The 24840-nt window shown below is 44.9% G+C and overlaps 1 protein-coding gene across 1 annotated transcript in view; it reads left to right on the forward strand.

Moving 5' to 3' along the window:
• Window positions 1–24840, forward strand: part of adgrl4 (adhesion G protein-coupled receptor L4) — a 94325-nt gene that overhangs the window by 12156 nt on the left and 57329 nt on the right. The window lies entirely within an intron of this gene.

A 24840-nucleotide genomic window follows, 5' to 3' on the forward strand; every position in this document is an offset into this window, starting at 1 on the left:
GCAACAAAGGTTTACCAGACTGATTCCTGGAATGGCAGAACTGATGTATGAGGAGAGATTGGGTCGACTAGGCCTATATTAATTAGAGTTTAGAAGAATGAGAGGTGATCTTATCGAAACATATAAAATTCCATCAGGACTCGACAGACTAGATGCAGGGAGGATATTCCCGATGGCTGGGGAGTCCAGAATCAGGGGTCACAGTCTCAGGATACAGGGTATGCCATTTAGAACCGAGATGAGGAGAAATTTCTTCACTCTGAGGGTGGTGAACCTGTGGAATTCTCTACCACAGAAGGCAGTGGAGGCCAAGTCATTAGATGTATTCAAGAAGGAGATAGATATATTTCTTAATGCTAAAGGGATCAAAGGATATGGGGAAAAAGCGGAAACAGGATACTGAGTTAGACGATCAGCCATGATCATTTTGAATGGCGGAGCGGGCCCGAAGGGCCTACTCTTGCTCCTATTTTCTATGTTTCTAAAGGATAGTAGTGAACCAGATGGGTTTTTACAACAATCTGGTAGTTTCATGGTCACCATTACTGATACGAGCTTTTTATTCCAGATTTTTATTTAATTAACTGAATTTAAATTCCCCAGCTGCCGTGGCAAGATTTGAACTCATGTCTTCTGGATTATTAACCCAGGCCTGCTGGATTACTAGTCCAGTAACATAACCATTATGCAACCGTACCCATTAACACAACACTTGTCAACTGAGGGCAGGCATGAGTCCCCTTAAGGCCTTTCGACAGGCCCCAAATTGAACTCACATTAAGGTAATTGATCCCAGAGGTGATTGATAACCTTTAGACTGGCAGAAAGTGGGAAGTGTTTTCCCGTGGGAATCTGTACTGGGTCCACTGTTGTTCACCATATATAAAAATGATTTGGACTCAGAAATTGGAGTTATTGTGTTGAAATTTTCAGCTGATACCAAATTGGGGGATGGGAGGGGGTTTATAGCTAATAATGTGGAGGACTGCACCAAAATACAGGAAGTCATAAACAGGATTGCAGAGTGGGCAGATAAATGGAAAATAAAATTCAATACAGCGAAGTGTGAGGTGGTTCATTTTGGTGGGCGGAATAAGTAGGCCACTTGGAAGCTAAATGGGATGCAGGAGCAAAGATCTGGGAAAACAAGTTGATAAGGCCATAAAGATCCAGCAAAGCAAGTTGATAAGGCCATAAAGAATGCAAACAAATGGGGTTCCTTTCCAGAGGAATTGAATTAAAAAGCAGGGAGGCGATGTTAAATTTACACAGAACCTTGGTTAGACCACACCTTGGGGGTAGAAATCAGTCTCGGGCGGTAATGTAAAAACGGGAGGTACCGAACTGGCTGACCGTTATATCACCCCCGCCCCGATATTCAGTTTCATCGACTTCAATAGAATCGAATATCAAACGGGATGTATAACAGGTGTCCGATGCAATGCCTCCTGCTTTGCGTTGCTGCCCCAAGATGAATTTCTACCCCAGGGCCTACTGTGCGCAGTTCTGGTCTGAAATAAAGGGATATTGAAGCACTGGAGAAAGTGCAGAAAGCATTAGATTGATTTTTGGGATGAGAGGGTTGCCCGATGAAGAGAGATTGAGCAGAATGGGCCTATACTCTCTGGAGTTTAGAAGAATGAGAGGTGATCTCATTGAAAGGTATAAGATTCTGAGAGGGTTTGACAGGGTAGATGCAGAGAGGCTGTTTCCCCTGGCTGGAGAACTTAGAACTAGGGAGCATAGTCTCAGGAGAAGGGGTCGGCTATTTAGGACTGAGATGAGGAGAAATTTCTTCATTCAGAGGGTTGTGAATCTTTGGAATTCTCTACCCCAGAGGGCTGTGGATGCTCAGTTTTTGAGTATATTCAAGGCTGAGATCGATAGAGTTTTGGATACTAAAGGAATCAAGGGATATGGGGATCAGGCAGGAAAGTGGAGTTGAGGTCAAAGATCAGCCACGATCTTATTGAATGACGGAGCAGACTCGAGGGGTCGTATGCCCTCCTCCTGCTCCTATTTCTTATGTTCTTATGTTCTTACAAGGGATGTTACCAGAATTGAGAGGATGCAACTATCAGGAAAGACTGAGAAGGTTATGGGCCTGACGCCAGAGGAAGTCTGCCACTTTCACGTTAATACACGCTGGAAATGTACTTCACGTTGATGCCAAATTGGCAGCGTTTGTGGTGGTTGCTTGATCCCAGCGGGGAGCCGTGCACGGTCACAGAGATCATGACAACATCGTAGCCCCGTCTCGAAGCCGCGCTCGAGGCCTGTGTGCTGCGTCCCCCACTGGAAAGCGCCAGATCCCGCAATCTCTGCCTTATCTCCGCACCCTAATCTGAGAGGATCTCAGGCCGAGCCTGCTGTGTTTGTAACTTGTCGACCATCGGGTGTTTTCTTCCTCTTCAATGCACTTCCCTTCAGGATTGTGCTTCAGGCGGAGTTTGTACTTGATGAGGTTAATTACATTGCTGCATGTTCGGAGACCTTGTGTCTCTCTGGCCTTGAACCCCTCCCCCACCCCCACCCCCCCCACCCTCCCCGCAGCTAATCAAACCCACAATCGGTCGGAGGAAGGAAGCTGTCATTTTGCTTTGGAACATGGAATCTGAATAATCTCTTTGTATTGTCTACCGAGTACAGCTTTGTGTAACTTCGATGGGCTTGGCACTCCTGTTTACAAAGTAGTCGTGAAACAGTTGTGAAAACAAGAGTGGGCATCTGTTGGACTGATACGATTGTCTCGGGGCTTGTTCGGTACTTGGTGAGCCGAGACTGCAGTCGGAGCAAACAACTCACTGGCAGCGGTCTGTACTCATTTACAGTGAAAACAGTTCCCCTACAACCTGTCCAGCTTTTTTTCTAATCTGCTGTTTGTAGCTTTTGAGCTGTTTGTTGCTATTTATAAATGTAAGAGTATCTTTGTTGTCTCTTAAGAGGTCACTCATTTGGTCAGCACTTCGAGTACTTTGCTTTCATGCATGTATCCACTTTTGTTTTTAACACAGCGGGACATTGTGTGGAGAGTTGGCAGGATCCCAGGGCAAACAATGGGATTTCCACTTGCCAAGATCTTGCAAGGCCCACGTTTCAGTCAATGGCCATTTCACATTAGCCAGTTTTATGTTACGAACGTATGGAAAGGAAGGAGAGCTAACGAAAGAAAAGAAAGAAAGACTTGCATTTATACAGCCCCTTTTGGGATGTCCCAAAGCTCTTCTCAGCCAATGAGGTACTTTTGAAGTGTAGTCACTGTTGTAATCACTGCAGCCAATTTACGCACTGCAAGGTTCAGCAAACAGTAATGTGATAATGACCAGATAATCTGTATTAGTGAAGTTGATTGAGGGATAAATATTGTCCAGGACACCAGAGAGAACTCTCCCGCTCATCTTCAAAATAGTGCCATGGGATCTTTCATGTCTACCTGAGAGAGCAGAAGAGGCCTCGGTTTGACCTCTCATCCAAAAGATGGCACCACTGACAGTGCAGTACTCCTGCAGTACTGCACTGGAGTGTCAGCCTAGAATTTGTGCTCACGTCTCTTCAATCTCTGTCACTTCCACTGTCCCCCCTGGGTAGGTATTCCAGATAATCAGTGCCCTTTACTTATCTAAGCTTGAATAGGAATAGGAATAGGCCATTCAGCCCCTAAAGCCTGTTCCGCAATTCAATTAGATCATTACTGATCTAGACCTTAACTCCATTTACCCACCTTGGTTCCATAACCCTCAATACCATTCCATAACAAAAATCTATCAATCTCAATTTTGAAATTTTCAATTGACCCCCAGCCTCAACAGCTTTTTGGGGGAGAGAGTTCCAGATTTCCACTCCCCTTTGTATGAAGAAGTGATTCCTGACATCACCCCTGATCGGCCTAGCTCCAATTTTAAGATTATGCCCCCCTTGTCTGGATTCCCCCACCAGAGGAAATGGTTTCTCTTTATCTACCCTATCAAATCCTTCAATCACCTTAAACATCTCAATTAAATCACCCCTTAATCTTCTATTCTTGAGCAATCCATGTCCCCATGTCTTGTGTTAATACTGAACATCTCCCTAGGATCCAGTTTATCTATTCTTTTTAGGATCTTAAATATGTCCATAAGATCAGCTCTGTCACCTTTCCTCCAATGTGAACATTGCCTGTATCCTCCCAGCACAAGTACTCAATCCCATTCATCAACCTTGATATTCCCGCCATGACATGGTGACCAGAATTGTACACAATCACTCAAGGTGGGGCAGAGCAGTGTTTTGTGTAAAATAATGATCATTAAGTTGCCTTTCTTTCATAGAATCATAGAATTTTGAAGAGTTTTGACAGACTAAATAAGGAGAAACTGTTTCCACTGGCAAGAGGGCCGGTAGCCAGAGGACACAGATTTAAGGCAATTGGCAAAAGAACCAGAGGGGAGATGAGGAGAATTTTTTTTACGGCAGCGAGTTGTTATGATCTGGAATGCACTGCCTGAAAGGGTGGTGAAAGCAGATTCAATAGTAACTTTCAAAAGGGAATTGGATAAATACTTGAAAAGGAAAAATTTGCAGGGTTCAATCACATGTCAGCTAGCTGTTCTCAGACTGTTGCATAAACTTGGTCTCTGATTTTGGCACCGGGAGAAGGGAGCTGGATTTAGGAATGTAAATGCTGGAGTTGGCTCATGGATGCCAGTCTCCTGGAATCCAAATGAATAGAATAAAAGAAAAGAAAGAACTTCCATTTATATTTCACCTTTCACAGGCTCAGGACATCTCAAAGCACTTTACAGACAATGAAGTATTTTTTGAAGTGTAGTCACTGTTGTAATGTAGGAAACGTTTTTTTTTTATTCGTTCATAGGATGTGGGCGTCGCTGGCGAGGCCGGCATTTATTGCCCATCCCACGTGACAGCCAATTTTCCGCACAGCAAGGTCCCACAAACAGCAACGTGATAATGACCAGATAATCTGTTTTAGTGACATCGGTTGAGGGATAAATATTGGCCAGGAAACTGGGGAGAACTCCCCTGCTCTTTTTTGAAAGAGTGCCATGGATCTTTTACATCCACCTGAAAAGGCAGACAGGGCCTTGGTTTAACATCTCATCCAAAAGACAACACCTCAGTACTGCACTGGAGTGTTAGCCTAGATTTTGTGCACAGGCTTGATGGGCCAAATGGCCTCCTTCTGTGCTGTAACCATTACTATGATTCTATGAGGTGGAGCCTTGAACCCACAACCTCCATGATTCAGTGGCAAGAGTACTATCCACTGAGCCACAGGAGACACCTATAATAATATAGCAATAGTGTGCTTGCCTGATGATACTGCTTGGTTCAGGCAGTGAGTAAGCTTTCGTCATAAAGGCCAGGATGCATCAGATTCACTCTCCGGTCCATGCTCAGTTGGCTGATCTCAACTCAGGCAGGACTGACGTATGAGGAGAGATTGGGTCGACTAGGCCTATATTCACTAGAGTTTAGAAGAATGAGAGGTGATCTCATCAAAACATATAAAATTCTAACAGGACGAGACAGACTAGATGCAGGGAGGATGTTCCCGATGTCTGGGGAGTCCAGAACCAGGGGTCACAGTCTCAGGATACGGGGTATGCCATTTAAAACCGAGATGAGGAGAAACTTCTTCACTCAGAGGGTGGTGAACCTGTGGAATTCTCTACCACAGAAGGCAGTGGAGGCCAAGTCATTAGATGTATTCAAGAAGGAGATAGATATATTTCTTAATGCTAAAGGGATCAAGGGATATGGGGGAAAAAGCGGGAACAGGGTACCGAGTTAGACGATCAGCCATGATCATTTTTAATGGTTGAGCAGACCCGAGGGGCTGAATGGCCTTCTCTTGCTCCTATTTTCTATGTTTCTATGTGACACTTGAGGTGCTACAATTGGCCTCAGTGCACCTGGTTAGAGAAGGGAAGAATTGGGCAAGGTTCCCACTCCTGATTGCTGTCAAGGAAGCTCGACCTCACTCCATTTCCACAGGTGCACGCTGGAAGAATACATCTGTGGATGTCGAGCGAGGACAAGATCTGGCTGGGCTACGATGCTTTCCTTGGCCAAACAACCTGCGTATGTCAGCCGAGGACAAGATTCGGCTCAGCTGCGATGCTCCCACTTGTCAAGCAGCCTGCTGACACCGACTATCGAGGCTCACAGAGGAAGAACGACCTCTTTGGGCCAGGTATCCACTGGTGCCCATAGCACCACAGTCCAGCAAAGATTAAAGACATTCAGGAGAGAAGTGGGGAGGAGGGAAAAAATTGGCAGGGAAAGAAAAGGAAATTCATAATTTTCTATCATTCCCCATCAGTTTTCTTTGAAAGATTAGTAAGGAACGTGAAAAGTAAGTAAAAATAATTTGTTTACTTATGTGCCAAATGTTTATGAATGAAATAGAACAGACGACAGGTTATCTTCAGCCAGGTGCAGCGTAGTTTTCATTGTGAAGCATCAAATGCAAGTTGGTGTTGTTTCTGCGACCTGTATTTGAGCCTAATCCTTATCAGCTACAACCCATTGTGGCCCACAAGATCCCAGGGACGAGACTAACTTTGGGGAGATTGGCAAGTACGGAGATTGGCAAGTACACGGCCTAGTGTGGAACCAGACCACATTGATCAGTAAGATCTCATGATTGATCCCCATTCAGCCAACTGGTCTCCGCTGGGGTGGCAGGATCTGATAATGAATGCAAACCTTCTGGAGGAAGCAAACTGGAACAGTGAAGACAGAACCAGTCTTGAATTTGCAGCTCTCCCTACGGTCCTTATGGTGAAAGCAGCCACACAGTCTGGAAGTTCTCAAGTTTGAACCCTGGTGTCTGCTGATTTAGCAGATTCCACCTAAAGTTTATTTTAAATTCATTCTCGGGATCTGGCCGTTGTTGGCAAGGCCGGCATTTATTGCCCATCCCTAATTGCCCTTGAGAAGGTGGTGGTGAGCCGCCTTCTTGAACCACTGCACACCGTGTGGTGAAGGTTCTCCCACAGTGCTGTTAGGTAGGGAGTTCCAGGATTTTGACCCAGCGACGATGAAGGAACAGCGATCAATCCCCAAGTCGGGTGACTTGGGGGGAACTTGGAGGTGGTGTTGTTCCCATGTGCCTGCTGCCCTTGTCCTTCTAGGTAGTGGAGGTTGCAAGTTTGGATGGTGCTGTCGAAGAAGCCTTGGCAAGTTGCTGCAGTGCATCCTGTCGATAGTACACACTGCGGCCAGTGGTGGAGGGAGTGGATGTTTAAGGTGGTGGATGGGGTGCCGATCTAGCGGACTGCTTTGTCCTGGATGGTGTCGAGCTTCTTGAGTATTGTTGCAGCTGCTCCCATCCAGGCAAGTGGAGGGTATTCCATCACACTCCTGACTTGTGCCTTGTAGGTGGTGGAAAGGCTTTGGGGAGTCAGGAGGTGAGCCTCGTGCTGCAGAATACCCAGCCAAATACCGAACACCAATGTGGCAGTAGGGGAGCTACAACTACTGTCAACACCCTGGGTTAGGGAGAGGAAGAATCAACCAGGGGCATGGGATGAGGGCTGGAATAGACTTCGCTGTGATGCCTCCCAAGTTGAATAGTCTGCCAACTCTCTGGGCTAACACACGAAGAACGCATAACTGGCCATGATATTGGAATGCTGCCGTCAACCGCTTCCAAGAGAAGAGGAAATGGGTGAAAAAGCGGCAGTGAGAACCGAGCTTCATTCTTTATCATTTCGGGGTGGAAGTGACTCGCGGGGATATTAAAACACTCTTAAAGCACTTAATCTGCCCCATTATTTTAAAAGCAAGCGTTAGCCCAAACCGACTGAGGCCTCCTTTGTTAACTGAACAGAGAGAGGAACTCGATCGAAGAGCAGAAAACCCCCTCCGAGAACATCGCTGAGGGCAGTTTCTATCCCCTCCATTTTTTTTTTATTTGAGATTTCTGAGACTTTATTTTTAAAAAGTCCTTTTCAATAGTTTATGGGAGATGATTGCAGCGCTTCTGCCACATAATATATGGAAAGTCTCCCTGTCACCCAAAGAAATCACTTTATCAATAGCAATAACATGCAATATAAATTATGGATGAGCTTGGTAAATATTCTATATCCTGCAGTTTAAAGTGAATGGAAGAAAATATTCCTTGGGAATTAATTGGATCAATTTAGAATAAACTCTAAAGAATCTAATTATGCTGTGATGCTGGCGATATGTATACAAAAGGTGAAGTTGATGCCGTTATCTAGTCAAGCCTAGATAATACGACACACAAATAATATATGAAAATGTCTTGTTAAACTAATTTAAATTTTCATCTTTCTCCGGTTTCATTTATCACACGAGATGAAACACTAAGAAAAATTCTTTGGAAATGGTAATCAGCAGATTTTTTTAATGAAATATTTCCCCATAGCACCTGTGTTTGTTTTTGAAGGGCCAGTACTGAAATCCATGCAGCTATTTCCTGCCTCAAACAAAACTGGACGGGGAGCAACACCACTTACTGTAATCAAAGTGATTAGAGGAACAAAAACCACAGCAGTCGGCTTTAAACCGTTATCTCTGTTTACACAGCAGGGCCTGTGAATGTGGGCGGTTCAGGATGCCCACTGTGAAGTAGGTGTGGATCACGAGGTAGCATGGCCAGGGTATATTCTAGAGGAAAGTGCTCGGGTGTGTGGGTAAGGCGGGATGAACGCAGATGCAGTCACAATGCAAATGTTTCGGGTGCCCGAGTCTGACATGGAATGGCTTTGAGCTAATGGAATCTCTGGTGTTTGCACAGCTTTATAGTCAGAATGCAGCAGGAACATGGGAACAGGAGTAGGCCATTCAGCCCCTCGAGCCTGTTCTAACATTCAATTAGAACACGGCTGATCTGTATCTTAACTCCATTTACCCGCCTTGGTTCCGTAACCCTCAATACCCTTGCCTAACAAAAATCTATCAATCTCAGTTTTGAAGTTTTAATTTGGCCTAGCCTCAATAGCTTTTTGTGGGTTAGGATTTGGTGCAAGTCCAAACTGGCAACGTCAGTAAATAGCCCATTTTTTCAATGGGTGTGGCGGAAGATACACTGTGGGGATCAGGGATGTCAGGAGTGGCTTATTTTTCCGAAGTTCATCAGTCCAAACTTGTGTACCGCTCAGTCCCGATGAACACGTAACTGCTGGATTAGTCGAGGGATGTTATACTTGGATCAAAGCTTTAAAGGTTGTTTATAAGATTGTTAGCAAGTCATAATACTTGTACCCAAGAACGTTTTGTTTCTTGTGCTTTGAATAAGGAAACAAAAATCCGTAGGAAGCCTCCAACTCCAAACAGAGGCCATTCTGCTGCCAAACAAAAGAAAGAACTTTACATTTATTTAGTGCCTTTCACAACCTCAGGACATCCCAAAGTGTTTTACAGCCCTCAGGACATCCCAAAGCACTTTACAGCCAATTATGTACTTTTTGAAGTGTAGTCACTGTTGTAATGTAGGAAACATGGTAGCCAATTTGAGCATAACAAGGTCCCACAAACAGCGATGAGATAAATGGCCAGATAATCTGTTTTGTTTAGTGATATATATTAGTCAGGACACCCCAGCTTTTCTTCAAATAGTACTGTCGAATCTTCTATGTTCATCTGGTTTAATGTCTCATCCGAAAGACAACACCTCCTACAGCACAGCACTCCCTCAGTACTGCACGGAAGTATCAGCCTAGATTTTGTGCTCAAGTTTCGAGAGGGGGATTTGAACCCACAACCTTCTGACTCAGAGATAAAAAGTGTGAGCCACGGCTGACACCCTAACAAATGCTGGATTGCCATAAGATTTAAATCAAGGATATCTGCTTCTTGGCCTTTTTAAAATGGTGACACATGGGCTATCTTTCTTTACCACCCAATTGTGAGATTGAGATTTAGGGCTATCACTGGGATGAAAGTGGAAAGAAAAGCAGAGTTCAGAGGAATGGCTGCAGTGCAGGTTTACTAGGATGATACCTGGGCTGAATGGACATAGCTGTGACAAGAGAAAAACTAGGGTTGTGATCACTGAAGCTCATTAGATTAAGGGGTGATCTCATAGAAAGGATTTGAGAGAGAAAATAGTGATCGGTTATTTTCATCGTTGAATTACTAACAAGAGGGCACACATTTAGGATTACTACTAGAAGAATAAAGGGAAAATTAGAGGAAGTTTAAAATGCAATTACATAAACAGTTGAAGAGAAAAATAATACTAAACGATAGGAAGAAAGAACAGGAAAATGAAATTAAAGTAGGCAGCTGAAAATGCAGTGATTCAGTCTCTCTAATTTATTGGGTTTGTTAAAACCAGGAGCAACTACTGCATAGGAACATAGATACCCCATATAGGAGCACACACACCCCATATAGGAGCACACACACCCCATATAGGAGCACACACACCCCATATAGGAGCACACACACCCCATATAGGAACATAGATACCCCATATAGGAGCACACACACCCCATATAGGAGCACACACACCCCATATAGGAGCACACACACCCCATATAGGAGCACACACACCCCATATAGGAGCACACACACCCCATATAGGAGCACACACACCCCATATAGGAGCACACACACCCCATATAGGAGCATACACACCCCATATAGGAGCATACACACCCCATATAGGAGCACACACACCCCATATAGGAGCACACACACCCCATATAGGAGCATACACACCCCATATAGGAGCATACACACCCCATATAGGAGCACACACACCCCATATAGGAGCACACACACCCCATATAGGAGCACACACACCCCATATAGGAGCATACACACCCCATATAGGAGCATAGATACCCCATATAGGAACATAGATACCCCATATAGGAACATAGATACCCCATATAGGAGCATACACACCCCCATATAGGAGCACACACACCCCATATAGGAGCATACACACCCCATATAGGAGCATAGATACCCCATATAGGAACATAGATACCCCATATAGGAACATAGATACCCCATATAGGAGCATACACACCCCATATAGGAGCACACACACCCCATATAGGAGCATACACACCCCATATAGGAACATAGATACCCCATATAGGAACATAGATACCCCATATAGGAACATAGATACCCCATATAGGAGCATACACACCCCATATAGGAACATAGATACCCCATATAGGAGCATACACAGCCCAGGTAGGAGCATACACACCCCATATAGGAACATAGATACCCCATATAGGAGCATACACAGCCCAGGTAGGAGCATACACACCCCATATAGGAGCATAGATACCCCATATAGGAGCACACACACCCCATATAGGAGCACACACACCCCATATAGGAGCACACACACCCCATATAGGAGCACACACACCCCATATAGGAGCATAGATACCCCATATAGGAGCATACACACCCCATATAGGAGCATACACACCCCATATAGGAGCATACACACCCCATATAGGAGCATACACACCCCATATAGGAGCATACACACCCCATATAGGAGCACACACACCCCATATAGGAGCATACACACCCCATATAGGAGCATACACACCCCATATAGGAACATAGATACCCCATATAGGAGCATACACACCCCATATAGGAGCATACACACCCCATATAGGAGCATACACACCCCATATAGGAGCACACACACCCCATATAGGAGCATACACACCCCATATAGGAGCATACACACCCCATATAGGAGCATACACAGCCCATGTAGGAGCATACACAGCCCACGTAGGAGCATACATGCCCCACATAAGAGAAATAACCAACATTTCCTCCACTGGCTGTACTGTTGCACAAGATCAGAGGAAGAATTGTTCCAGTTGTTATGTATAGTAACAATGTAAATTTGTCCAAAAAGAATGATATCACCAAACACAGCAACCACAGCCCCACCCTGCATTATTTGCTGCATTTTTTTCATGTGAATCTTCCTGGAATATCGCGAATGAACTCCATGCCAGTGCAAAATGTAACTTCAGGCTCAACATTTGTGCACGTGGAAGTTTTCTGCAGTTTTAAAGTTGTTCGCCCTCTTCCCCCTAGCCCCCCACCCCCCTCCCTTTTTACCAGCACTATCACTGAGACTCAGGGAAGTAAAAGTATTTAGTTTAACATGGAGTGATCAGCTGGAGCACTGATCTGGAATGCACTACCTGAGGGGGTGGTGGAGAAAGATTCAGTCATGGCTTTCAAAAGGGAATTAGATAAGTACTTGAAGGGAAAAAATTTGCAGGGCTATGGGGATAGGACGGGGGGGGGGAGGGTGTGACTAGCTGCATTGCTCTTGCAGAGAGCTGGCACGGACTCGACGGGCTGAATGGCCTCCTTCCATGTTGTAATCATTCCATGATTCTATGACCCGTGTCATTAAGGGGTGATTAGATTCTGAGGGGGCTTGAAAGGTTAGATGCTGAGAGGCTGTTCCCCTGGCTGGGGAGTCTAGAACTAGGGGCACAGTCTCAGGATAAGGGGTCGGACATTTAAGACTGAGATGAGGAGGAATTTCTTCACTCAAAGGGTTGTGAATCTTTGGAATTCTCTACCCCAGAGAGCTATTGATGCTGAGTCGTTGAGTATATTCAAGGCTGAGATTGGTAGATTTTTGGAATCTAAGGGAATCAAGGGGCTCAAGTGGAAAAGTAGGGTTGAGGTTGAAGATCAGCCATGATCTTATTGAATGGCGGAGCAGGCTCAGGGGGCCATGTGGCCTACTCCTACTCCTATTTCTTATGTTCTTATCTTATGTAAAGTCAGTGGAATACACCCAGCTGTAGGCTGGCAGTATCTGCCTCTGCTACACTGGAGTTTACACCCTTGCAAAGGATAAAGCAAATGGATCTCATTTGCAATCATAGTTATCAGTACTAGCAGCGTTCATTTTTTTTTCAAGAGTGCCTTTCACATCTGACATGGTTGCAGTCCTGCTCTTAGCTGTCTGAATTCCAGCTGTAAAACCCGAGGACAGCTAACAAGTTTCTTTTTGCAAAATTTAAACTTGGTCCCCACTGTGCAGAGTTCCCATCCTCTTTATTCCATCTGCAGCAGCCAACGTCAATGTCTGTTACATAGGGTTACATAGAATTTACTGCACAGAAACAGGCTATTCGGCCCAATATGCCAGTGATGCTCCTTGCGCGCCTCCTCCCACTTTACTTCATCACACCCTGTTAAGAGATCCTTCCATTCCTTTCTCCCCCATGTACTCACCTAGCAAGTTCCACATTCTAACCACTATCTGGGTAAAGAAGCTTTCGGTGCGAACGTTTGGCGGTGAGCTGCCAGTATAAGAGTGTTCAGAAACCAGGTGGATACCTGGTCTGACAGCCCCACCCTGACAACACGGACAGCTGGTCCTTCATGTTTACGCTGCTTTGCGCTTTCCACTTGGATTCAGCTAAGCTGCCACTGCAAGTCCTAAATATATTTTAAAGGAATTGAAGATTGCCTTTATTTCTTTTTGAACAAACGCCTGAAGCAAACAGCACCGGCTAAAAGGCTGCTCTTCAATGCACAACAGACTCTTTGAAGCTGGATGAACAGCACTTAGGCACAGTAAAGTGCTGAAAGATAACTTCAGACTGCGGTTTTTGACAGGGAAGCAGAACAGAGCCTTGAAGACGCGGGAGATGTTCCCTTAGGCTCAAATCCTGCTCTGATCGTGACCATTAGGCATTAGGAAGAAGGCTCACTGCCACCTTCTCAAAGGCAACTCGGGATGGGCAATAAATGCCAGCCTAGCTAGCGAAGCCCATATCCCGAGAATGAATACAAAAAAAATAATAGGATTAATGGGCAGTGCTGTGAATACCAAGGAAACCAGGGGCACCAGTCCATGCTGTTTGTAAAGATAAGAATAATACTATAGAGTAGTCAGGCTGTGCACTATTATGAATGTAATGTCAGCATGATACACTATCATGACCATCCTATCTAGTCATAAGTTCTCCTTTGGTCTTGGATTTTTCTCCTAGAGGAAGAACTTGATTTACCCTCCTCTCCCAGTTTATTCCCATTATCATCTTCTTTCTCAGTTGAGGAGCAGGCCAGTTTCCTGGGATTGTACCTTCGTCCTCTTGCCAGTCAGCTAAGTAGGTTCATTGTTATGTTCTCCCCTAATATCCTTGGTGAGAGAACATTGTAGTCATGATGTGCCTCTATTCGTTAACGGATACACACGAAGAAGATGATTAACTTTGCTTCTCGTATCTCAGTGAATCCAGTGAGTAGCGAAGTTGTGCAGACTAGGAATCATAAAAACATAGAAAATAGGAGCAGGAGTAGACCATTCGGCCCGTTGAGCCTGCTCCGCCATTCAATATGATCATGGCTGATCCTCTATCTCAATACCATATTCCCGCTCTCTCCCCATACCCCTTGATGCCTTTTGTGTCTAGAAATCTATCCAGCTCCTTCTTAGATATATTCAGTGACTTGGCCTCCACAGCCTTCTGTGGTAGAGAATTCCACAGGTTCACCACCCTCTGAGTGAAAAAATTTCTCCTCATCTCAGTCCTAAATGTCCTACCCCGTATCCTGAGACTGTGACCCCTCGTTCTGGACCCCCCCAGCCAGGGGAAACATCCTCCATGCATCCAGTCTGTCTAGCCCTGTCAGAATTTTATACCTTTCAATGAGATCCTCTCTCATTCTTCTAAACTCGAGTGAATACAGGCCGAGTCGACCCAATCTCTCCTCATACAACAGTCCTGCCATCCCGGGAATCAGTCTGGTGAACCTTTGCTGCACTCCCTCTATGGCAAGTATATCCTTTCTTAGGTAAGGAGACCAAAACTGCACACAATACTCCAGCTGTGGTCTCACCAGGGCCCTGTATAACTGCAGTAAGCCATCCTTGCTCCTGTACTCTTGCAATGAAGGCCAACATACCAATTGCCTTCCTAACTGCTTGCTGCACCTGCATGTTTGCTTTCAGTGACTGGTGTACAAGGACACCCAGGTCCCTTTGTACATCAACATTGCCCAATCTATCACCATTTAAATAATACTCTACCTTTCTGTTTTTCCTTCCAAAGTGGATAACTTCATATTTATCCACATCATCCTGGGTTCAATCCCTGGTCTGTGCTGAGTTACCTCATCTCAGGCAGAGTAGTGGTCAGGGCACCATAATTATACCAAGCATCTCAGGCCTGGTTTTGGAGAGGAAAACTGTGTTAAGTTCTCAGTTCTTATTGTTAGCCAAGAAGCCCTAAATGTAGAAGTGTTGATTGTTGAGTAAGGAAAGGACCAGGTTTGACTCTAAAGTCCCATGATTGAATAGTCTGCTCATGCTCCCTGACAAGGCTTACACTTGAATAATAGCCTCCTCTGTAAGGTACCAGAGGGTAACCAATGCCAATGGAGCTATACCCCAGCATCAGTCTACAGCTGCAGAGAAAACTGGCAGAGGAAAACAATTTGCTTCTTGCAGGGCATGTCCATGTTTACTTGTTAGGCTTCTCCTGATGTCTGATATATTCTGATTGCATTTGTTTGATGTGTACTTTGGTGTTGGCTGATTGTTGATTGTCCCGCTGCTTTGAATAGACTTCCATGTGTTGAATGTGGCTAATTGTATTGGACAAAGTATGTATTTTATTTACACAGAATTACATAAGTCTACAGCACAGAAACAGGCTATTCAACCCACCTGGTGTATGCCTCCTCCCACTCCTCTTCGTCTAACCCTATCTAAATGATTAATTTGTGTGGATATACACAGCAGATTGTTACGCATGGCGTATATAGAGTCATAGAGTCATAGAGTTATACAGCACGGATAGAGGCCCTTCGGCCCATCGTGTCCGCGCCGGCCATCAGCCCTGTCTACTCTAATCCCATATTCCAGCATTTGGTCCGTAGCCTTGTATGCTATGGCATTTCAAGTGCTCATCCAAATGCTTCTTGAATGTTGTGAGGGTTCCTGCCTCTACAACCCTTTCAGGCAGTGAGTTCCAGACTCCAACCACCCTCTGGGTGAAAAAGTTCTTTCTCAAATCCCCTCTAAACCTCCCGCCTTTTACCTTGAATCTATGTCCCCTTGTTATAGAACCCTCAACGAAGGGAAAAAGCTCCTTAGTATCCATCCTATCTGTGCCCCTCATAATTTTGTACACCTCAATCATGTCCCCCCTCAGCCTCCTCTGCTCCAAGGAAAACAAACCCAATCTTCCCAGTCTCTCTTCATAGCTGAAGCGCTCCAGCCCTGGTAACATCCTGGTGAATCTCCTCTGCACCCTCTCCAAAGCGATCACATCCTTCCTGTAGTGTGGCGACCAGAACTGCACACAGTACTCCAGCTGTGGCCTAACCAGTGTTTTATACAGCTCCATCATAACCTCCTTGCTCTTATATTCTATGCCTCGGCTAATAAAGGCAAGTATCCCATATGCCTTCTTTACCACCTTATCTACCTGTTCCGCCGCCTTCAGGGATCTGTGAACTTGCACACCAAGATCCCTCTGACCCTCTGTCTTGCCTAGGGTCCTCCCATTCATTGTGTATTCCCTTGCCTTGTTAGTCCCTCCAAAGTGCATCACCTCGCACTTTTCCGGGTTAAATTCCATTTGCCACTGTTCCGCCCATCTGACCAACCCATCTATATCGTCCTGCAGACTGAGGCTATCCTCCTCGCTATTTACCACCCTACCAATTTTTGTATCATCAGCGAACTTACTGATCATACCTTTTACATTCATATCCAAGTCATTAATGTAGACCACAAACAGCAAGGGACCCAGCACCGATCCCTGTGGTACCCCACTGGCCACAGGCTTCCAGTCACAAAAACAACCTTCGACCATCACCCTCTGCCTTCTGCCACTAAGCCAGTTTTGTATCCAAAGTGCCAAGGCACCCTGGATTCCATGGGCTCGTACCTTCTTGACCAGTCTCCTGTGCGGGACTTTATCGAAGGCCTTACTGAAATCCATGTATACCACATCCACTGCGTTACCCTCATCCACACGCCTAGTCACCCCCTCAAAAAATTCAATCAAATTAGTCAGATTTGATTGAACTATTATTTTACCGACAATTGCAAACACTCCAATTAAAATATGGGTAATGTGTTCGATGACCGAACACCTCCTTGTTTGCTGCCCTTTGACATTTCCTGCGTCCCCGCATGGCACTGTGTCAGGGAAATGAAGGTGGTGCAGAAGCAATGGGGCCGCACTGGTAGGAAGTGGGGAGCTGGTTCACTCCCACTGTCCTTCAGAACCTTTGACCTGGCAGCAAGCCTTTCATTGTCATCTCCTGGATGTTATTGACAAAGTACCCGACAACCAACCTGAGCTCCTCTTTTGACCCCTGGGTGGAGTCTTCACTTTGAGACGATCGTCTTCCAACTCCTCTTCCTCGCTGTTTGGAGGGTGTATTTGTGATGGTTCCAGCAAGTTGACCTGCGCTGTGTGAACTTTCATCTTTTAGTAGATTAGCCTCTTGCTCCCTGTATCTAGCATTGTGTTGTCTGCCAGGGTTCTGCTCCGTTTCCTCTTTGCTTTGTTGCGCACTTTGCTCTGATGATGATTCGGATGAGTGCATCTAACATTAACATGACAAAGCAACCTTATTGGTGCAGCAGCACTGTAAGGGGTAACCTTTCAAATGCGAGCTGCCAGCATGCAACCTCGCCCACTGGAGATTGCGAAAGCATGAGTCCATATCCATAATTCTCTGCCCACATGGGCATGCGTTAAAGACGTATGATACTTTCTGCTTGATTTTCCTGTAAGTCTTCCACTGAGGCGGTTATTTCATGCTGAAGGGCGAAAGAGTCCCACTCCAGGGATTTGAGCATATAATCTAGACTGATACTCCAGTGCAGTACTGGGGGTGTGCTACGCTGTCAGAGGTGCCGACTTTTGGATGTGACATTAAACCGAGGCCCCGTCTGCCCTCTCAGGTGGACGTAAGTGATCCCATGGCACTTTTTTGAAGAAGAGCTGGGGAGTTCTCCCTAGTGTCCCTGCCAATATTTATCCCTCAACCAACACATTTCCTTGTCATTACCATATTGCTGTTGTGGGACTTACTGCAACGTTTTCTATGTTACAACAATGACTGCACTTTACAAAAGTACTTCATTGGCTGTAAAGCGCTTTGGGGCATCCTGAGGTCTTGAAAAGTGTTTTATAAATGCAAGTCTTTCTTTCTTTCTCACTTGTCCAGTCGGGGAGTCTGTGCATCTAAAAGTTTTAAGGCAAGTATGTCACACTTCATGTGTCTCAAGGGCAATTAGGGATGGGCAATAAATGCCGGCCTCGCCAGCGACGCCCACATCCCATGAACGAATAAAAAAAACAATGTCACACATGCAAATTTCTGCATCTCACGTTTAAAAAAAAGAGTATTAACAAAAGTGATGGAAAGTCAATCATTTCACACTGGTGTCTTTTGACCTCTAACCGGCCCCAGGACCTGCCTGAGAACAACAGGCCTCAGGAAGACAAAGCAATCCGACTTCCACCGAGAATTCCCTTGCAGCTCCTCCTGCTCCACTGCCGCAACTTGGGTGGAAGTTTTGGCAGAAACCCCATTTGACACGCATAAACAGGGTTTCCACCACACTTCTGGCAGCGGAAGGGAAGCAGCTCCAAGGAAATTCCTAGCCGTAAACTGCTCCGGCACAGAAGCAGGCCTTTCGGCCCATCAAATCTCTGCTGGTGCTTTTCTCCACGTGAGCTACCTAGTCTAATCCTACTCTCCTGCTTCCTCTCCATAATTCCTCTTTTTCAAGCGACCATTTCATTTCCATTTAAGAGAGTTCACGGATTCTGCTTGGGCAATGGTTTGTGGCAGAGAGTTCCACCTTCTATCCCCCTCCGTGTAGAGAATTGTTTTCCAACCTCCCATCTTTTGCCTCTAAGGGTTGTGTATCTGGGACTGCAACTCCCAGGAAGGATCTCTTCAGTTGCCATTTCTATATTTTTGAAAAAAGAATTCAGATTCCAAAACTCTGAACAACAGAGGGGTAGATTTCGTCTCAGGTCGCTACTTGTTAGTAGCACCTTAAACAATACAGGAACATCTCCTTTGTGTGCTATTTCTAGCCAAAGTCATAAAGGCATGCTAAAAGAATCTGAATAGATATTCATTGGCTTGTTTGTCCCTAGTAATAACTGCTGCTGTCCCAGAGAAGGACATTTGGTATGTCCTTTTTGGAAAGATACACATCCCTGGTAACATTTTAGAAAATCTCCTCTGCACCCTCTCCAAGGACTTGACATCCATTTTGTGTGTTCCTTTTAGGAGAGCAATACATCAGTGCAAAGTCAACATTCCCTAGTGGCTCAGTAAGGTTATCTAATGAGTACTGAGCCTTACAGAGTAGGAGGGCCCCCAGGTTCCATCTACGGTCTATGTTAAATTGGCTGAGCTCAGCCAGGTCGGCAGCAAGAGATCTACAAGGCGTCAGCCTTGGGTAGCACTCTCACCTCTGAGTCAGAAGGTCATGGGTACAAGCCCTACTCCAAAGACTTGAGCACTTAATCCGGGCTCACGCTTCAGTGCAGTACTGAGGGAGAGATGTTAAACCGAACCCCTGCCTGCCCTTTCAGGTGGACATAAAAGATCCCATGGCACTATTTCAAAGAAGAGCAGAGGAGTTCTCCCACGTGTCCTGGCCAATATTTATCCCTCAACCAACACCTTTAAAAAAAAACAGAATATCCGGTCATTATCAGATTCCTGTTTGTGGGACCTTGTTGTGTGCAAATTGGCTGCCGCGTTTCCCTACATTACAACAGTGACTACACTTCAAAAGTACTTCATTGGCTGTAAAATGCTTTTGGACGTCCTGAGGTTGTGAAAGGTGTCATATAAATGCAAGTCTTACTTTCTTTTTTCGTTCTTTTCAATTACCTCCAGTGTCTTTGGGTTAGGGAGGTGATAAATAGACCATGGTTCCCACTTTTGATTGCTATCCAGCTGGCCTCGCCAGCGAGGCCCACATCCCATGAACGAATAAAAAAAAAACTGCACATGCGGAGGATAGGATTGGGCTCAAGTGTGATGGCCCCAAAGATCAAATAACCTGCCAACACTCACTAGTGAGGTTCATATGTGAATTGTCACTTTGGTCCCAGCGTCCATGGAACCGTTCCCCAGTAAGGACTCAATTGCTTTCAAGACACGATGAGGGGAGGGGAGAAAGCCAGCAAAGAAAAAAGAATGAACACCAAGTAAAGCTTGACACATAATCAACCACAATCTCGAAAGATTTTCTGTTGACAATCTCAGGTATCTCAAGTACCTCCAACAACAACAACTTGCATTTATATAGCGCATTTAACATAGTAAAACATCCCAAGGCTCTTCACAGGAGCAATTATCAGACTTAATTTGATACCGAGCCACATAGAAGATGTTAGGATAGGTAACCAAAAGCTTGTTCAAAGAGGTAGGTTTTAAGGAGCATCCGAAAGAAGGGGAGAGAGAGATGGAGAGGCGGAGAGATTTAGAGAGGGAATTATAGAGCTTAGGACTTAGACAGCTGAAGGCACAGCCACTAATGGTGGAGCAATGAAAATCGGGGATGCGCACGGTGCTAGAATTGAAGGAACACAGAGATCTCGGAGGGTTGTAGGGCTGGAGGAGGTTACTGAGATAGGGAGCAGCGAGGCCATGGAAGGATTTGAACACAAGGATGAACATTTTAAATTCGAGCCGATGCTGGACCAGAAGCCAATGTAGGTTAATGAGGACAGGGGTGAGAACAATGTTGGTCATTGGTAAGAGGGCAGCTGCCAGAAGATCAGCCTTACAGCTGAGGAACTGTGGTAGCCTGTAGTATGACTTGTTCGAGAAAGATTCCCTTAATATTATGTTTTACTAGTGTTATCACTAAATATAATAACTACATTTACAGTACTTCAGAAATATTATTCTCTGAAACTTTTCACTTAAAATAAATTCTCTGTAAAATTGCAGCCGCGATACAATCTGCTTTGAAGTTATTTAATTTTATTCCTGAGGATTAACATTGGGGAAAATTGAACCAACAGTAAGATATTTTGGATTAACCCAGTAAGTATTCTATATGCTGGAAAAGAAAAAAGTTGCATGGCTATGGGGAAAGAGCAGGGAGTGGGACTAATTAGATCGCTCTTTCAAAGATCCGGCCCAGGCAAGATGGGCCGAATGGCCTCCTTCTGTGCTGTATCATTCTATGATTCTATGATAGTGCAGTTTTTCTGAAGTGAAAGGACGGATAAGGAATCGAACAGACTCCCCCGCCGTTCAGCTGGTAAGATCAGCAAGCAACTGAGCCGTACAGACAAGGAGGTCCCAGGTTTTATTTCGAGTTAAGTAATAATCTGGGCTTGCCCACCTATCTCGACCATCTAATATTGAATGTACCTCAATGAAGTTACTTCAGATTCCTGAAGAATCCCGCACCATTTCAGGGGAACCTGTCCACCCTGCTCATGATGGACTCGAGCAAAGTGCTCACAAAGGTACGGGTGATAGCAATTCGACTTAAGGATACATTGGCCTTGGAGGGGGTGCAGCGCAGATGCACCAGATTGATACCGGGGCTAAAAGGGTTAAATTATGAGGACAGGTTGCATAGACTAGGATTGTATTCTAGGAGTAGAGGGCACAGTCTAAAAATTAGAGCCACACCTTTCAGGAGCGAGATTAGAAAACATTTCTACACACAAAGGGTGGTAGAAGTTTGGAACTCTCTTCCGCAAACGGCAATTGATATTAGCTCAATTGCTAAATTTAAATCTGAGATAGATAGCTTTTTGGCAACCAAAGGTATTAAGTGATATGGGCCAAAGGCAGGCATATGGAGTTAGATCACAGATCAGCCATGATCTTATCAAATGGCGGATCAGGCACGAGGGGCTGAATGGCCTACTCCTGTTCCTATGTTCCTATGTTCCCTCAAGTATAGAAGATTAAAGGGTGATCTAATTGAGGTGTTTAAGATGATTAAAGGAGTTGATAGGGTGGATAGAGAGAAACTATTTCCTCTGTTAGGGGAGTCCAGAACAAGGGGGCATAACCTTAAAATTAGAGCTAGGCCATTCAGGGGTGATGTCAGGAAACACTTCTTCACACAAAGGGGAGTGGAAATCTGGAACTCTCTCCTCCAAAATGCTGTTGAGACTGGGCTGTCAATTGAAAAATTCAAAACTGAGATTGATAGATTTTTGTTAGGCAAAGGGTATTAAGGGATATGGTACCAAGGCGGGTAACTGGAGTTAAGGTACAGATCAGCCATGATTTAATTGAATGGCAGTACAGGCTCGAGGGGCTGAATGGCCTACTCCTGTTCCTATGTCTTCGATGCAATAGAATACTGTGCGGAGTGTAAAACGGACGGCCTGTTTTGCGCTACCATCAAAGGCCAATTTCACCTCCATGATGTTTCTGTTCTTCACATCACTATCGCCTTTCAGAGGAACTCGGTCACTTTGGTGGTGGATTTTATACTCTGCTCTCATGTGCACTGAGGAACAATATATGGCTGCCAGAAATCATTTCAGTTCAGATTTTCTAAAGTCTTAAGAGAGATTTATCCACAATTCTCGGACAGGCCTGAAACCCAGTTCTCCGGGGAGAAAGGACAGTCCTTCAGAAATGGGGTTTTAACTCACTTGGCCACCCATTTCCTTAGCACCTGAGTATTTGAAATTGAATTTGAAGTTCACCTATTTTTGGCTTGTACATATAAAGGATTTTATTTGATGTCTCCATTGCTCTTTGGTTGTCATGTTACGATGTTAAGTCTGAGGAAGTTGACATCGGTACCATCTCACCGAGTTATCATCTTTCTTTCTTCTTAATAACCTGTCCTTCGCACGGCTAAAATGACAAAGGATGGATTGGGTGAGGGGAGGGAGGGGGAGGAGCTGGATTTTCATTGTCGGGTAAGTTAACTTCTGCGTCCCAGCAGGGGAAATTGAGGATATCCCATTGAATGCTGTTCAATTTGTGCATTGTCACACAAGGGAGGAAGTCAGAAAAATGAAACCAATTGTTTTTTTTTATTATTTGTTCGCGGAATGCTGGCAAGGCCGCATTTACTGCCCATCCCCTATCGTCTAGCAATGCAAAGAAATTGCCTCACTTAAACACTATTATATCTTGAGGATGATGTTATCGGTGGTGTTTAGACCTTTCTGCACTGGTACCTCAGTGAAAACTGATGCACTGCTACACCCCCCTGCATATAGAACTGCAATCACAAGGATCCCCTGCTAATATTGGCGGACTCCCAGGCCCCCCCGGTCATATTGAGACAATCCCAGAATTCCCATACCAATATCAACACTCTCCTGGGTGTTGATAATAACACTCATTATTATCTGCTAATAATGGGACACACCCAGGGACCCCCTGCTGATAATAACACATTCCCAGGGACCCCTGACTAATATCGAGATACTCCCAGAGAACCCTGACTAATATCGACACATTCCCAGCATACCCTGACTAATATCAACACATTCCCAGGATACCCTGACTAATATCAACACATTCCCAGGATACCCTGACTAATATCGACACATTCCCAGGATACCCTGACTAATATCGACACATTCCCAGGATACCCTGACTAATATCGACACATTCCCAGGATACCCTGACTAATATCGACACATTCCCAGGATACCCTGACTAATATCGACACATTCCCAGGATACCCTGACTAATATCGACACATTCCCAGGATACCCTGACTAATATCCACACATTCCCAGGATACCCTGACTAATATCGACACATTCCCAGGATACCCTGACTAATACTGAGACATTCCCAGAGAACCCTGACTAATACTGACACATTCCCAGAGAACCCTGACTTGTATTGACACATTCCCAGGATACCCTGACTAATAGCAACACATTCCCAGGATACCCTGACTAATATCAACACATTCCCAGGATACCCTGACTAATATCGACACATTCCCAGGATACCCTGACTAATATCGACACATTCCCAGGATACCCTGACTTATATCGACACATTCCCAGGATACCCTGACTAATATCGACACATTCCCAGGATACCCTGACTAATATCGACACATTCCCAGGATACCCTGACTAATATCGACACATTCCCAGGATACCCTGACTTATATCGACACATTCCCAGGATACCCTGACTAATATCGACACATTCCCAGGATACCCTGACTAATACTGACACATTCCCAGGATACCCTGACTAATATCAACACATTCCCAGAGAACCCTGACTAATATCAACACATTCCCAGAGAACCCTGACTAATAGCAACACATTCCCAGGATACCCTGACTAATATCGACACATTCCCAGGATACCCTGACTAATATCGACACATTCCCAGGATACCCTGACTAATATCGACACATTCCCAGGATACCCTGACTAATATCGACATACTGGCAGATCTTCCAATCCCAATTTCCAAAAGACAGGGTCAGCCACCCAAAGGATAATAGACTATCATTTTAGATAACAATTTTATTAGTCTTCAGCAACATAAATAATATGTCAACAAATACAAAAAAAATATTGAATTTATAGTTCTCGTGGCACTGTTCTCGCAGCTTGTAATATGTTCGGCCTCAAACAGCCAGAAACCTGCTGACCACCTGGAGTCCCCATGTCGATCCCCTAGATTCAAAGGAACCTAGTTTGTAAGACTATAAAGAAGAAAGAACTTGCTTTTATGTAGCACCTTTCATGACCTCAGGACATCCCAAAGTGCTCTAAAGCCAATTAAGTACTTTTGAAGCACTGTTGTAAATCTAGGGGGAAACAGCAACCAATTTGTGCACAGCAAGTTCCCACAAACAGCAA

Source organism: Heptranchias perlo, chromosome 9 (assembly GCF_035084215.1).
Source record: "Heptranchias perlo isolate sHepPer1 chromosome 9, sHepPer1.hap1, whole genome shotgun sequence".
In the NCBI taxonomy this organism is placed as follows: domain Eukaryota; kingdom Metazoa; phylum Chordata; class Chondrichthyes; order Hexanchiformes; family Hexanchidae; genus Heptranchias; species Heptranchias perlo.